General features: G+C 37.8%; 1 long non-coding RNA gene across 1 annotated transcript; it reads left to right on the top strand.

Annotated features, from left to right (window-relative positions):
- The first annotated feature begins 2232 nt into the window (after nucleotides 1–2232).
- On the top strand, nucleotides 2233–4470 carry LOC107561167 (uncharacterized). Its single transcript, XR_001605813.1, has 3 exons — nucleotides 2233–2381; nucleotides 4197–4251; nucleotides 4356–4470. It is a non-coding gene; the product is annotated as an uncharacterized lncRNA (long non-coding RNA).
- Nucleotides 4471–13680: the final 9210 nt, after the last annotated feature.

The following is a 13680-nucleotide window of genomic DNA, read 5'->3' as shown; positions in this document are numbered from 1 at the left end:
ATTAGTAAACTAGTACTACTAGTAGGGATGTAACGATTCACTCAACTCACGAATCGATTTGATTCACGATTTTGATTTCACGATTTGATTCACGATAAAAAAAAAAAAAAGAGATTTAAGACAAATTGTACATTAAATGTGTCCTTTTACTATTGCTTGGACAAAATGCTGCACATTTCTTTGTCAAATTGAAATATAACACTATAATAACTACTATAGCACTTGCATATTATTGCTCTTTTGTTGGTTTTGATTGCTTCTATTGTCCTCATTTGTAAGTCGCTTTGGATAAAAGCATCTGCTAAATGACAAAATTTAAATATAATGTAAATGTAAATAACAAAACTAAATTGAAATTTTAAAACAAGCCCCAAATCAAATAAATAACACAACATAAATCTCTTCATATAAACAAACTAAGGCTTTGTCTGTGCTCTTTCCATTTAAAATTAGAGGCTAACACTGCATTTGAATCATGATCCAAACAAAGATGCTGCATACATGCAACATGACCAGTTTTTAATCTAAATTAGATTGTATAATTTCGAAATTTGAAGCAAAAACAGAATGGTTTGACTTCAGTTTTGTGAAACTATACATAAAAATATCTGCATGAAACAGCGGATGAGCTGAATGAGATGCAGATTCACTCTCTGCCAGTAGGTGGCGCTTAAAGCATTTCCTGGTTTCCACTGTAAACAAAGCAGCGCTGAACTTATGAACTTTAATATGCATTATACAGAGGCAAGATGAAAAGAAAAAAAATACCATCTAAACTTTTCTAAGGACAGTAAGTTCCCCTCAGACATGGATTCTTATAAACGCCTACCCCTAAATTAATCACGATTTGTTTAGCATCTGAACCGATTTGAATCATCACATATTTGAATCGATTTTCAACCGGCTCGCGGTTAATCGTTACATCCCTAACTACTAGTATTTACTAGTATTTACTACTAATATTTTCTTTTGTTCTTAGACTCTTATTTGTTATTGACCCAGCTACCAGCTAGATTTTTCAACAAGATACAAATCAAATCCTGCCAGAGCACTGTAGGTTGGGTGGTAAAGTGCTCACATCTTTTTCTTTTTCCTGTACCAGCTCTACTCCCCTCCTCCACCTCCTTGCATGTTCATTTATGAGATATTTTAAATAATCTGATAATGTATTCAGCTACCAGCAAGCGTTTTGGACTCTCAGGGCTGTTTAAAACCTTTAACCATATTCAAACAGAATTCCTCAGACCTTCATCCACAACCAGATTCAGCACAGGAAATATGAAATAAGTGTGCGGATTCCATGTGGGCTTCCGTGACCCAGCTTCTCCTGCCTGCTCGTTCACAAAACTCATTTTCTCTTCTCTCTGTCCCTTTTTTCTTTCAGTGTCATGTTGAGTTCATGGCTCATACATTTATACAGCCATGGCATGACCTTTCTTGTTCCGCGTGGTCCATTTACTATTGTTATCCTTCACACGAACGTCCTCGCGCACACCCTATTGCAAGAGCACAAGCATGCTTTAGGTTCCTAGCTTGCAACCCCTAATCTATTGCATAGGCAAGATGAAGTCCCTCAGGCAGGGGCGCTATTCCCCGCTGTAGGTATAATGAGCTCCAATCTGTCTGTTTGAGCCTCAGCAAGAGGGGTAGTTGCTCTGGGACCCTGAGAAAGATGGGCTCTGCGATGTAGACTCTGCTAAGGGCTACACCATCCTAGCGCTTCTGTCTGAAGTCGAGGGGTGAGGGCTGGCGAGGGGAGCGGTCTAATTGTTTCACTGTTTAACTGACTGACTCCATCAATATCTATTAGGACTGTGGATTGCAGGTGCAGGGCTGCTTAATTCTCTTCTGGTTGGGGTTTTATCTAGACTGGTGTTATAACATTATCATTCAGCGGTGAGTGTCGGTTTTATTTTTTTTATTCTGCCGCTGCTAGCACGTCCCCACTCTGAGCTGCTTTTTAGTCTTTTTTTCATCTCTCTCCATCACTCAAAAAAATGAAAAAGGAAGGTTGTGCACTTTACATAATATATTTATATTCAGTTTACTTATAATAATTGTCTTTGTTGACTTTAAATGTTTTTTTCTATGAAGGTCCACGTAATTATGTCTCAACTTAACTGTACAAAATCCTAACGCGTTGTCTAAACACAAACCATTTATGTTAAGTAAAAAATTCGTACATCACAGTATAGTGTGTGTATATACAGTATAGTGTGACGCCAACTGCCATGAAACTCCAAAGAAGAAGAAGAGCAAGACGCGTCAGACTACATGTGCGCAAAGATATTTGACTCTGCACACCTGTGTGACCCCCTGCAAAGTTTTTCTTGGGTTGGTTTTGACGGTGGGACGTCTTACCTTTTCAACGGCTGGTAAAGGTAGGAGGATATTTGTTTTTACACCAGTATTGATCTTTTTTATTTGTAATTAGAGATATGTTCTTTATTTTTGGCCTGCTTTAGTTTTAGATAGTTCTAATGTCTTAGACATGCTGAAGTTAGCATGCTAGCTTAGCCACGTGGCGCAGGTTGGTCCGCTGCATATTTCCATTATTTGGGCGAAAATTAATAAGAGATAGTTCATTGATTAAAGTTCTCCGTCGCTACGATGGATTTCCGTTAATTGAACCGAGTCTACGACGGATTTTTTTCCGTCAATTGCAGCGTTCCTGTCTGTCCATAATGTCTTGTATTCACTTTTCATAATTTTAAGGCTGTAAATAGGTTTACATTGATCAAATAGTGTAATAAATGTTTTAATTTGAAAAGAGGTGTATTCAGCCTGCTGAGGGGGATGTGATCAAAGCCTGGAGTGGATTGAAAGCATGTTATTCTCTCTACTCTAAGGGTTCTGTTAATCACTCCGCTCGGTATCCACTCCGGGTTTTCCATTCCCGCTCACGGAAAAACGGCTCGGTGTTCACTCCATTTTAAAAGTTATACTAGTAGGTTTATTTTTTATATCATGAACGCAACATTTATAATGCTATATGTAATGTTTTGGAAATTATTCTACACGTTTAATAAATAGATTTACTCAATGTCAAAATGTATACCTGAAGTGTGTAACTTCCCTTTCATTTTTCTGGCTGTAGCGTTTAAGTTGTTGTAAGTTTTTGACTTTACTAAAGCATAAAAATACAGTAATATGTTTGCAGATATATTTAAGAAACGTACTAAGTTAACATACTTGTTGGTTTGAAAAACAATGCTACAGTCATTCTCCGTTGAAACTGCAATACTAAGTTCAACCACTAGGTTCACTTGTTCATCTGACTAAAACTAAAATCTGCTGTCAAAATTAACAGTGGTTAAAGGTGCAATAGGTGATTGTCTTCAGAAATTTTTTTTGTTATGCTGGTTGAAAGTCTCTTCACATCCCGATAGCAATCATTAAGTTAAGTGGTCTAAATTTATTTGTCTGTATTTATATATTCTGTGGAAGGCGTAGGATCAAGAAATGTTCGTCCAATCAAAACGCTTGGTCCGAGCGTTTTAATATGCTTTCCTACCTGCCTGTCAACTCATGTATTAGCATACCTCTGCGCCCCCAGTTCGCGCAGACAGGATACGTCATCAGCGCATTCACGCACGCTGTGCAGACAGAGCGAGGATGGCAGGCAAACATCAACAAGCCGATCTTCCTTCCTGGTATTGTAGTACTTTTAAAGATTTCTCACTGGTGAATGACACATGATGTAGCCCAGCGGTTAATCTAATCCTCGCGCCAGCTCGTTAGAAGTGAGCTACGTGCATGAACCGTATTCCGATCGATATGATCCCTACACAGTGTTCATTGCTCTCTACTCCCTGAGCAGGGGAAATTCGTTGAAGTTTACTCACTTCGGAACATGGGCTGGAATTGGGAACCTGATATAGCCTATTGTAGTAATGTTGTCTCTGGTCTGTGAGTGTAAATGCGTTCAGGGGGCGTGGCTTTGGACGGCGATTGCAGGGAGGGTGGGACGTTCGCTTTCAGTGCTATCAGGCTGAAGTTAGCATTTTCAAAGATCTCCTATTGTACCTTTAATACTTGGTTTGAAACTTTAGTTTTTTTCCAATTTGTTGTGATACTTTATAATAAAAATTACAAAGTGTTATTTTATTGGTTTGTAGTTTTTCAGTTCAGTTTAATTCAATTAAACAAAATCTTTATCAAATTGTTTTTTGTTTTCATCCTTTGCAATTTTTCAGGTCCTTAATGAAAAGTGTGTTTTGTGTTCCTGCCAAGGTGCTTTACTCACAATAGGTAAGATCTGCAACATCTACTAATGTAAATACTGTTTCTTGCGTGACCATTTCATTTGTTACTAGCTTGTTTCTGTTTGTATCCTGTTTACTTTTAATTATCAGTAGCAATTGATCAGAGACAAACCCATGATTGCAGAGTTCAAGACCAGATGGCCAGGACTGTTCACTGTGCCTGAGGTATAAACTGCTTCTTAAAACATCCATAATCAATGTTATATAATGCATCAAATGACAGTGTGAAAGAATGATAGAATACTGTAACATATGGTCTTTTTACTAAAATTTTAGTATGCACCAGACAGAGTTGTCTGCGATACTTTCTACTGTGAAGTCATGCAGTGTCTGAGCTCCTGTCGCCGAACATTGTGCAGTATGAACACAGCAGACATACAGATTGCCTCATCAGTGTGAAATGGCGCACACACGGTTAGCGTAACTTGCTATATAGCCAAAGAAATTATTATATGTGGTCAAGCTCAAATATGACCCCATTTATGAGCTTGACCAAACACTAAATAACTGCTGACCATTAATGTTACTTTGTTTTGTCCTAGTTCTTGTTACTGTGCACTTTTTTTTGTTAACAAAGGTGTTTATTTATTTTTATCTATTATAAGATAAGATATATTTGTTCACATTTCTCATTCCAGTATCTAAATGTTCTTAAGATAAAATGTTCTTTGTTCTTTGAAAGAGTGTACTTGCATTATTATGCTATTTTATCATTATACTGTCATTATGAAATCAGTGGCATAAAATGGTCTTAAAATGGCAATTTCATTTATCGCAATTAATTTTGGTGCAATATATCGCACAACAAAAAGTAGTTATCGTGACAGCCCTACTTGAGTGTACTCTGTAATTGACTAATTGCATAATCATTCATAATGTTTGTATAAGTAAATGGTCATTGTACATGTGCCTACTTTTTATAGTTTAAAAGTTTCACACATTTCACATAATTATAGAAGTGTAATAGGTTTGTAGTATGTATGTTGATGCTGTTTTTTTTCTATTTAGAATGAAACTGTTGAAAAGAAGCTCAGGGCACTTTGTATCTATCTAAATGGCTATCTAAATGGAGATCCCAAAGAGTATCTGGTAGGTAATACTAACAATTACTGCAGCAGTAACGGTATCCTAGGGCTTTTAAGAATATCACAATATCCATTTAACATTGTGGGATCTCAGGGCACTTTGTATCTATCTAAATGGAGATCCAAGCAGTCTCTTCAAAGAGTATCTGGTAGGTAATACTAACAATTACTGCAGCAGTAACGGTATCCTAGGGCTTTTAAGAATATCACAATATCCATTTAACATTGTGGGATATGGCTATGTAGGAATGGCAATTTTGGTCTAGACCAAAATTCCCGTTTCTGATAATCTTAAAAATTGAAAAATTATAATCTTATAAAAGTAGAATTTATGGCAGAGCTGCTATATTAGATGGCATCAGATCATACAGGTGTACTTAATAAAGTGGCCAGTGAGTGTACAAATTGTGAGGAATCAGTTTGGACCAAAAGTTAGTATTCGAGCACTATTTTAAAACATTTACGGAGAAAACTGCAATGCAAATGAGCTCTTTGGAATTATGTAATTGGCTGGTGATTTCATTGTTGTCCTTTTTTGTGTGTGGAAAGGATTCAGATGGCTGTGCTGCCCAGAGGGACCTTGAACAAGTTGTCTTTGGCATCTACAGCATTAATGCTGAGGGAGGTGAAGCCACCACCACTCCAGTTGATGTTGGAATAGTGATTGAGGGTGTTGAAGTGCTTCACGACTTGGGAGACATCGCCTCTGCATGTGCACTCTTAATGGGTGTCATATATGCAATGAACCTCAGTTATCCTCAGTAACTCAAAATGTTCTTTGAGGTGCTTCAGAAAATCTTCCTCCAGCTGGATGCTACCAGACTCTCAACCAAGGTACAGATGCTTAAAAACAAACTGTATGAGTGAACCAACATTGAGCTTGTGGCGTTTAACATGAAGGCCTGCTTTGCACTTGAAACCATTTAATTGAAAAACACTTGAAAGATTATATACCTCTTTTTCTTTTTGTGACACACACCACTGTTCTGGGTGACATGCATGTAAAGTGTGTCCAGAGTTGTTGTTTTTTAAGGTAAAGATAACCACCTTTAAATGCTGCCACTCATGGGTATGTTTAACTGTTTTTTTCTCTTTTGTAAAAAATAATTTGATAAACAGTTGTGTTGGTGAATAAAGGAACTAACAAATGTTGAGTTTACTGAAGTAATTTGTGTGGGACCTGTTGACAAACTAGAGTTAATTCAACCTAAATAGTAAAAATTAAAGTTAGTGAAAGCATTTTATTTTGATTAATTAAGCTTGAATTGAATGTTTTGTTGTAAAATCATTAGTTTACTTTGAATAGGCAAATATGTAATATGCAACTTCTAAACAAATTTTGTTAGTCCATATAACATAACTGACTTTAGTTGGTTAAACTCAAACGTCTCTTGTTGAGCAAAAATGAGTGATAATAGTTGGCTTGGGTCAAAAATATTATTTCTCCCTAAAACAACCCCATTAAGTTGGATAACCTTGAAATATTTGTTTTCAACTTTCATAATTCAATTTTGTGGAACCTGTTGACAAGAAAAAATTAATTAAAGTCAAGGTTTCATTTTTTTGAGTGATCCACAGTGAGCTGAGTACACTCTCAGGTTATGCTGGGATATATGGCACCCTCAACTTTAACTGATGTCAGGAGATGTAATCGCACAATTAGTGTAGGCTTACAAGTTTGACTTGTGAAAAACGTTTAGCTTGATGATGCACATTTAAAAATAAATGTTCCACCAGGATAACACAGCCTTTTGGCATCATTTTTATTTTACAGATAAAACTTTATTCGTTTATTAGAAGATCATCTACGTACTGGTGCTCCGCAGTATGAGAAAAATGCAGAAAAAGGGGGGTGGGGGGGATGATGTGATGGATATTTCACTTTGATTACAGATTGTGAAGGCAAACATTGTATTTCTTTGGAATAACGTGTTCTAATGCACAGTAAGATCAGGAATGTGCATTAATAAAACCATAGTCTAGTATGTTGTTTTGAATTATGTATAGTATGACATCAAAAACTTTTATTTTTGAAGAACCAAATAGGCAACAAAATGTGTACTGAACCTAAGATTTGAGAAACGGTTATTTTGACACAAATATTAAAGTTTATTAAAGTCTTCATTTACTTACCCTCTTTTTTTCTAACCTGTATGCCTTACTTTCTTCTGCAGAACACAAAAGAAGATCTTTTGAAGAATTTTGGTAATCAAGCAGTTTTGGTGACTATTGACTTTGAAAAGAAAAGTAAAACAATATAAAAATATCTTCTATATTCTGCAGAAGAAAGAATGTCATACAGGTTTGGAATGGCATGACAAGTAAATGATTACAGAACTTTCATTTTTAGGTGAACTATCCCTTTAAGAGTGTAAAACAAATTACTTGAAAATTATTCTGATTTCTCATGCCCCAGTTTGTATTGTTTAAGTTAAGCAGCTGCACATGTCCATTTATTTCCTCCATGGTGCCTGTAGGTGCTTTGAGGGCTGATTTAATGATTGGATTATCTTCAAAGAAGCAGAAATGAACCTGGGTTGTCATAGCAATCAGCAAGTTCCAGTAGTCTCATGTTATTTCACACCTTGTTTAAATTGCCATGTTAAGGGGTCGGTCTTAATGGTGTTCCTCCTCAAACAGAAGGCAGAGTGAGGAGCTTTATTAATTTACCTGCAGTGGGTATGGAGAGGACCTCCAGAATGACAGCTATTTTAATGCAGTCTGGTGTGTGTGTGTCACATTACGTCCACTCAACCACTCTGTGTGACTTATCAACCTTCTTTCTTTCTTTTGAAAATGGGATATTTGATTCCCTCTCCCTATTGTACGATTTGAATAATTATTTAGCACTAATTTAAAGGGTTAATGAAGTAGAATGACAAAGATGTAACCCTAAGAGCTCTCTTGAAGAGCACTTCCCCTTTAAGACCACATGCCAAAATGAGTTGCTGTTTGCACGTAATGAGTTTTTAATGTGTTTATTTATTTTTAAAATTTATAATACATTTGAATTGTATTATTTGAAATAAATTAATACTTTTATTCATCAGGGATGCAATCATATATATATATATATATAAGGAATAATTGACGACGGGCCGTTGAATTATTAGAAATATAATGCACACCCGAGGTGGTGATGCTACACCTCGGGTGTGCATTGTTTTTCTAATAAATAAAGTAAGTCGATTTGTAAGTCGCTTTGGATAAAAGCGTCTGCTAAATGACTAAATAAATAAAATATTTATTTAGTTAGTTAGTTAGTTAGTTAGTTAGCAGATGCTTTTATCCAAACCGACTTACAAATGAGGACAATAAAAGCAGTCAAAACTAACAAACGAGCAACAATATATAAGTGCAAATGACAAGTCTCGGTTAGCCTAACACAGTATACGTAGCAAGGTGTGTGTGTGTGTGTGTGTGTTAGAATTGTTGCTCTCCACAAAGATGGCCTAGGCTATAAGAAGATCTGTAACACCCTTAAACTGAGTTGCAGTACAGTGGCCAGGGTCATTCAGAGGTTTTCTAAGACGAGTTTCACTCGGAACAGGCCTCGCAAGGGTCGATCAAAGAAGTTGAGTCCTCGTGCTGTGCGTCAGGTACAGAAGCTGGCTTCAAAAAACAGACGCATGAGTGCTGCCAGCATTGCTTTAGAGGTTGCAGAAACGGGAGGTCAACTTGTCAGTGCTCAAACCATATGCCGCACACTGCAACAAGTTGGTTTGCATGGCCGTCGTCCCAGAAGGAAGCCTCTTTTAAAGCTGGCTCACAAAAAAGCCCGCAAACAGTTTGCTTAAGACAACCTGTCCAAGAACATGAATTACTGGAACCATGTCCTGTGGTCTGATGAGACTAAGATAAACTTGTTTGGCTCAGATGGTGTCCAGCATGTGTGACGACGCCCTGGTGAGGAGTACCAAGGAAATTGTGTCTTGCCTACAGTCAAGCATGGTGGTGGTAGCATCATGGTCTGGGGCTGCATGAGTGCTGCTGGTACTGGGGAGGTGCGGCTCATTGAGGGAAACATGGATTCCAGCATGTACTGTGACATTCTGAAGCAGAACATGATGCCCTCCCTTCAGAAACTGGGCCGAACGGCAGTTTTCCAACATGATAACGATCCCAAACACACCGCCAAGATGACAACTGCCTTGCTGAGATAGGTGAAGGTGATGAAGTGGCCAAGTATGTCTCCAGACCTGAACCCTATTGAGCACCTGTGGGGCATCCTCAAGCGGAAGGTGGAGAAGTGCCATGTGTCTAACATCCAACAGCTCCGTGATGTCATTATGGAGGAGTGGAAGAGGATCCAAGCAACAACCTGTGCAGCTCTGGTGAATTCCATGCCCATGAGGATTAAGGCAGTGCTAGATTAACAATGGTGCTCACACAAAATATTGACACTTTGGACACAGTTTTGACATATTCACTTAGGGTGTACTCACTTTTGTTGCCAGTTATTTAGACAACAATGGCTGTATGTTGAGTTATTTTTAGAGGACAGTAAATATGTACTGCTATACAAACTGCACACTGACTACTCTAAAGTATATCCAATTTTCATTTCCATAGTATTGTCCCCTGACAACATATAATTAAATGGTTGCTGAAATGTGAGGGGTGTACTCACTTTTGGGAGATACTGTATATTAATAAATGCTATTCTTTTAAACTTTCTATTCATCTATTTAAAAAAAAGTGTTGTGGTAAAAATGTTAAACAGCACAACAGTTTTTCAACAATTATGATGATGATGATGATGATGATGATGATAATAATACCTGTTTTTTGAGCACCAAATCAACATATTAGATTGATTTTTGATGAATCATGTGGCGCTGGGGAAAAAAACAAACAGAATTTTTGACCAAATAAATGCACCATTGGTCAGCATAAGAGACTTCAAAAACATCAAACAATCTTGTCGACCACAAATTTTGAAAAGTATAAAAGTGTGTATATACAAACTTTTGTTATAGAAACCATTGTCATTCATGCTGAAATGTGAGGGGTGTACTCACTTTTGGGAGATACTGTATATTAATAAATGCTATTCTTTTAAACTTTCTATTCATCTATTTAAAAAAAAGTGTTGTGGTAAAAATGTTAAACAGCACAACAGTTTTTCAACAATTATGATGATGATGATGATGATGATGATAATAATACCTGTTTTTTGAGCACCAAATCAACATATTAGATTGATTTTTGATGAATCATGTGGCACTGGGGAAAAAAACAAACAGAATTTTTGACCAAATAAATGCACCATTGGTCAGCATAAGAGACTTCAAAAACATCAAACAATCTTGTCGACCACAAATTTTGAAAAGTATAAAAGTGTGTATATACAAACTTTTGTTATAGAAACCATTGTCATTCAGAAATTGCTAATAAATTTCACAATTTATTACAAAGAAACATTAAGTAATAATAACCTAATAATAGCTCATAGCTTCGTTCTAAGTAGCAGAAGGTGACTTCCTGGAGCTGATACTGACACCTCACCTGGCTTCTAACTAGAAATGCCCATTGGCCCTTTAGGTGAGAAAACAGAAGTTGATACAATAGTCAATATTTCTGCTCTGATTTCCCCCCTACACTTTCTCGCTTTCTCTGCACTTTCCCTGTCCCTGATCATCTTGATTTAGACCACTCATCCCCTCCTTCTCCTCCTAAGATGACAAACCCTTGCAGCTGTCTATGCTGTATTTGGGGAGAAGCTTTTGAAAGCCTGGTGATCTAATAGAAGTGTTTACAAAGAGGCTTGCTGTTTTTTTTTTTTTTACTCTTGACTGTTCTCTTGTTGGTTATGGGGTGGGGTGGGGGGGATGTTGCAGCAAAGGCTCTTAGGCTGCTTTTTCCCTGCTGCAGCCTGAGGTACGAGAGTGAGAGAGAGTGGGTGTCTATGTTTCATGGCTGTGACTCACCAGATTTATTTTATTCCCTATAGTTCGACTCTCCTGTCAATGCCGTCAAGTACATTGGGTCAGGAAATGGACTGTAGATTGTAAATATAAGTATGACTGCTGGTGCAGCACTGATGGAGAATATCTACCTTCTTTAGTCATGTGGCAGCGTCATGTTTTTTGGCAAAGCATTGAGCGGCACACGAACAGGCTGTCAGATACGGGACTCGTCAGGTAGTCCACCGTTGGCTGAAGGTTACCGGCAACATCTCTTGCGTTGAAAATGAGCCAAGGCAAACTTAGGCCCCTTAGTAACTCAGAGCTCCAGTCGAGCTTGAATATTATATCAGTCATTCCACAAGTGAAGTTCAGCTCTCCATTAAAAAAAAAAAACATCAGTGACATGGCCTTTTACTGCGGGTTAAAACTCTGTATGCTAATTTGCACAATGCCCCAAAAGTCACAGCACGTTTAAAACAGGAGTTGACTGACAAGGCAAAATGATCCGAATCAGCTTTTTTAATTAAACAGAGTCAAAAGGCTGCTTAACATCAGTTTTCCAGGGCTGAGGAGAGATATTGACAAACTCTCCATAAATGTCATACTTGCAGACGTGTTTTGATGTTCTATGAATTATAAATGTTTTCAGGTTAAATAATTCTTCGGAGGGCAGAGAGGAAGAGAGCACGAGAGAAAAAAAAAAACATGCATTAGCATACAGTAAACTGTGTCGATCTCTCCTCCGCTCCGTGGCCTGTCTTTTATTTACAGCCTGCGCCCTGTGGCAGTTCTCACTCTCCATCAACCCAATTAGAGCAAGTGTGGGTTGTCTGACCCCTGGTGCCGCCGGGTTGCCGGTGAAGCAATGGAGACGCTTGCTTTGTATAGCTGCGAGCCAGCTTTGTTATTATTGCACACATTAAAGAGCCTACGCTAGCCAATCTTCAGCGCCACAGCTTTCACTGCTTTTGGGAACTGGCTCTTTGAATGCAGATACACAAGCAGCGGAGAGGTTTTGATTGCTGTTTCTATAGGTAATGGACTGTGAGGTCTCTGGGTTGACGTGAGATCACAGACCGAATCCTCGGCTCTGTTGATGTCTGTCACGGTTAGTTTGATTCTGTTCGCATGTACGATTAATGGACGGGTCAGTCTGCACATATGGAATGACAAATGGAGGCCTATTAATGTGTGATGAATTTGGAGGGGGTGGGCAACATTTGCTCAGCATTTGAATAAACCCGACTCTGGTTTATTCAAACGGTCCTTCATTATTTTGACAGCATGAAATCAAAATCGACCCCTTTGCTAACAATAATAAATGTCCCTGGTCTTGTCGAGCACTATTCATCAGTGCACATTATTCTGAAGAGAAGAAAAAAATGTTTTTTATGTCATAGATGTGGCCTGCTGGGTAATGCATATGCTCCCCCACATCGCTTTGTGGTACTTATGTGTGGGCAACTGGATTTTGAATCCATCTTCAATAACTTAGCATTTCTCTGCTGTTCTGTCTGTTTAAAGGCAAAACACCCATACAAATAAATATTATAAGTTAACATAATGACTTTCTCCAATTCTGAAATTACTTTGATGCTGACTTAAGAAAAGTAGTTGGAGAAAAACTATATTGCCCAATAGAGTGCTGCTATAACCATGCAATTTAGCATTTTTGAACTTTTGTTTTAGTGTCCCAAAGTCAGTGGGTTTTTGTTAATGTCTGTGGTTAACACAAGCACAAGATGTTTGCACATTTTATTCTTTAGCACAAAATACAAACCCAATTCCAAAAAAGTTGAGTAAAAAAGGAATGGAATAATTTACAAATTTCATAAACTTATGTTTTATTCACAATAGAATATAGATAACATATCAAATGTTGAAAGTGAGACATTTTGAAATGTCATGCCAAATATTGGCTCATTTTGGATTTCATGAGAGCTACACATTCCAAAAAAGTTGGGACAGGTAGCAATAAGAGGCTGGAAAAGTTAAATGTACATATAAGGATTAGCTGGAGGACCAATTTGCAACTTATTAGGTCAAGTGGCAAAATGATTGGGTATAAAAAGAGCCTCTCAGAGTGGCAGTGTCTCTCAGAAGTCAAGATGGGCAGAGGATCACCAATTCCCCCAATGCTGCGGCGAAAAATAGTGGAGCAATATCAGAAAGGAGTTTCTCAGAGAAAAATTGCAAAGAGTTTGAAGTTATCATCATCTACAGTGCATAATATCATCCAAAGATTCAGAGAATCTGGAACAATCTCTGTACGTAAGGGTCAAGGCCGGAAAACCATACCGGATGCCCGTGATCTTCGGGCCCTTAGACGACACTGCATCACATACAGGAATGCTAATGTAATGGAAATCACAACATGGGCCCAGGAATACTTCCAGAAAACATTGTCGGTGAACACAACCC

Source organism: Sinocyclocheilus grahami, unplaced genomic scaffold, assembly GCF_001515645.1.
Source record: "Sinocyclocheilus grahami isolate Dianchi unplaced genomic scaffold, SAMN03320097.WGS_v1.1 scaffold23.1, whole genome shotgun sequence".
Taxonomy (NCBI): Eukaryota; Metazoa; Chordata; class Actinopteri; order Cypriniformes; family Cyprinidae; genus Sinocyclocheilus; species Sinocyclocheilus grahami.
Note: the sequence above shows the minus strand (reverse complement) of the source record. Positions and strands in the feature narration are given on the sequence as shown.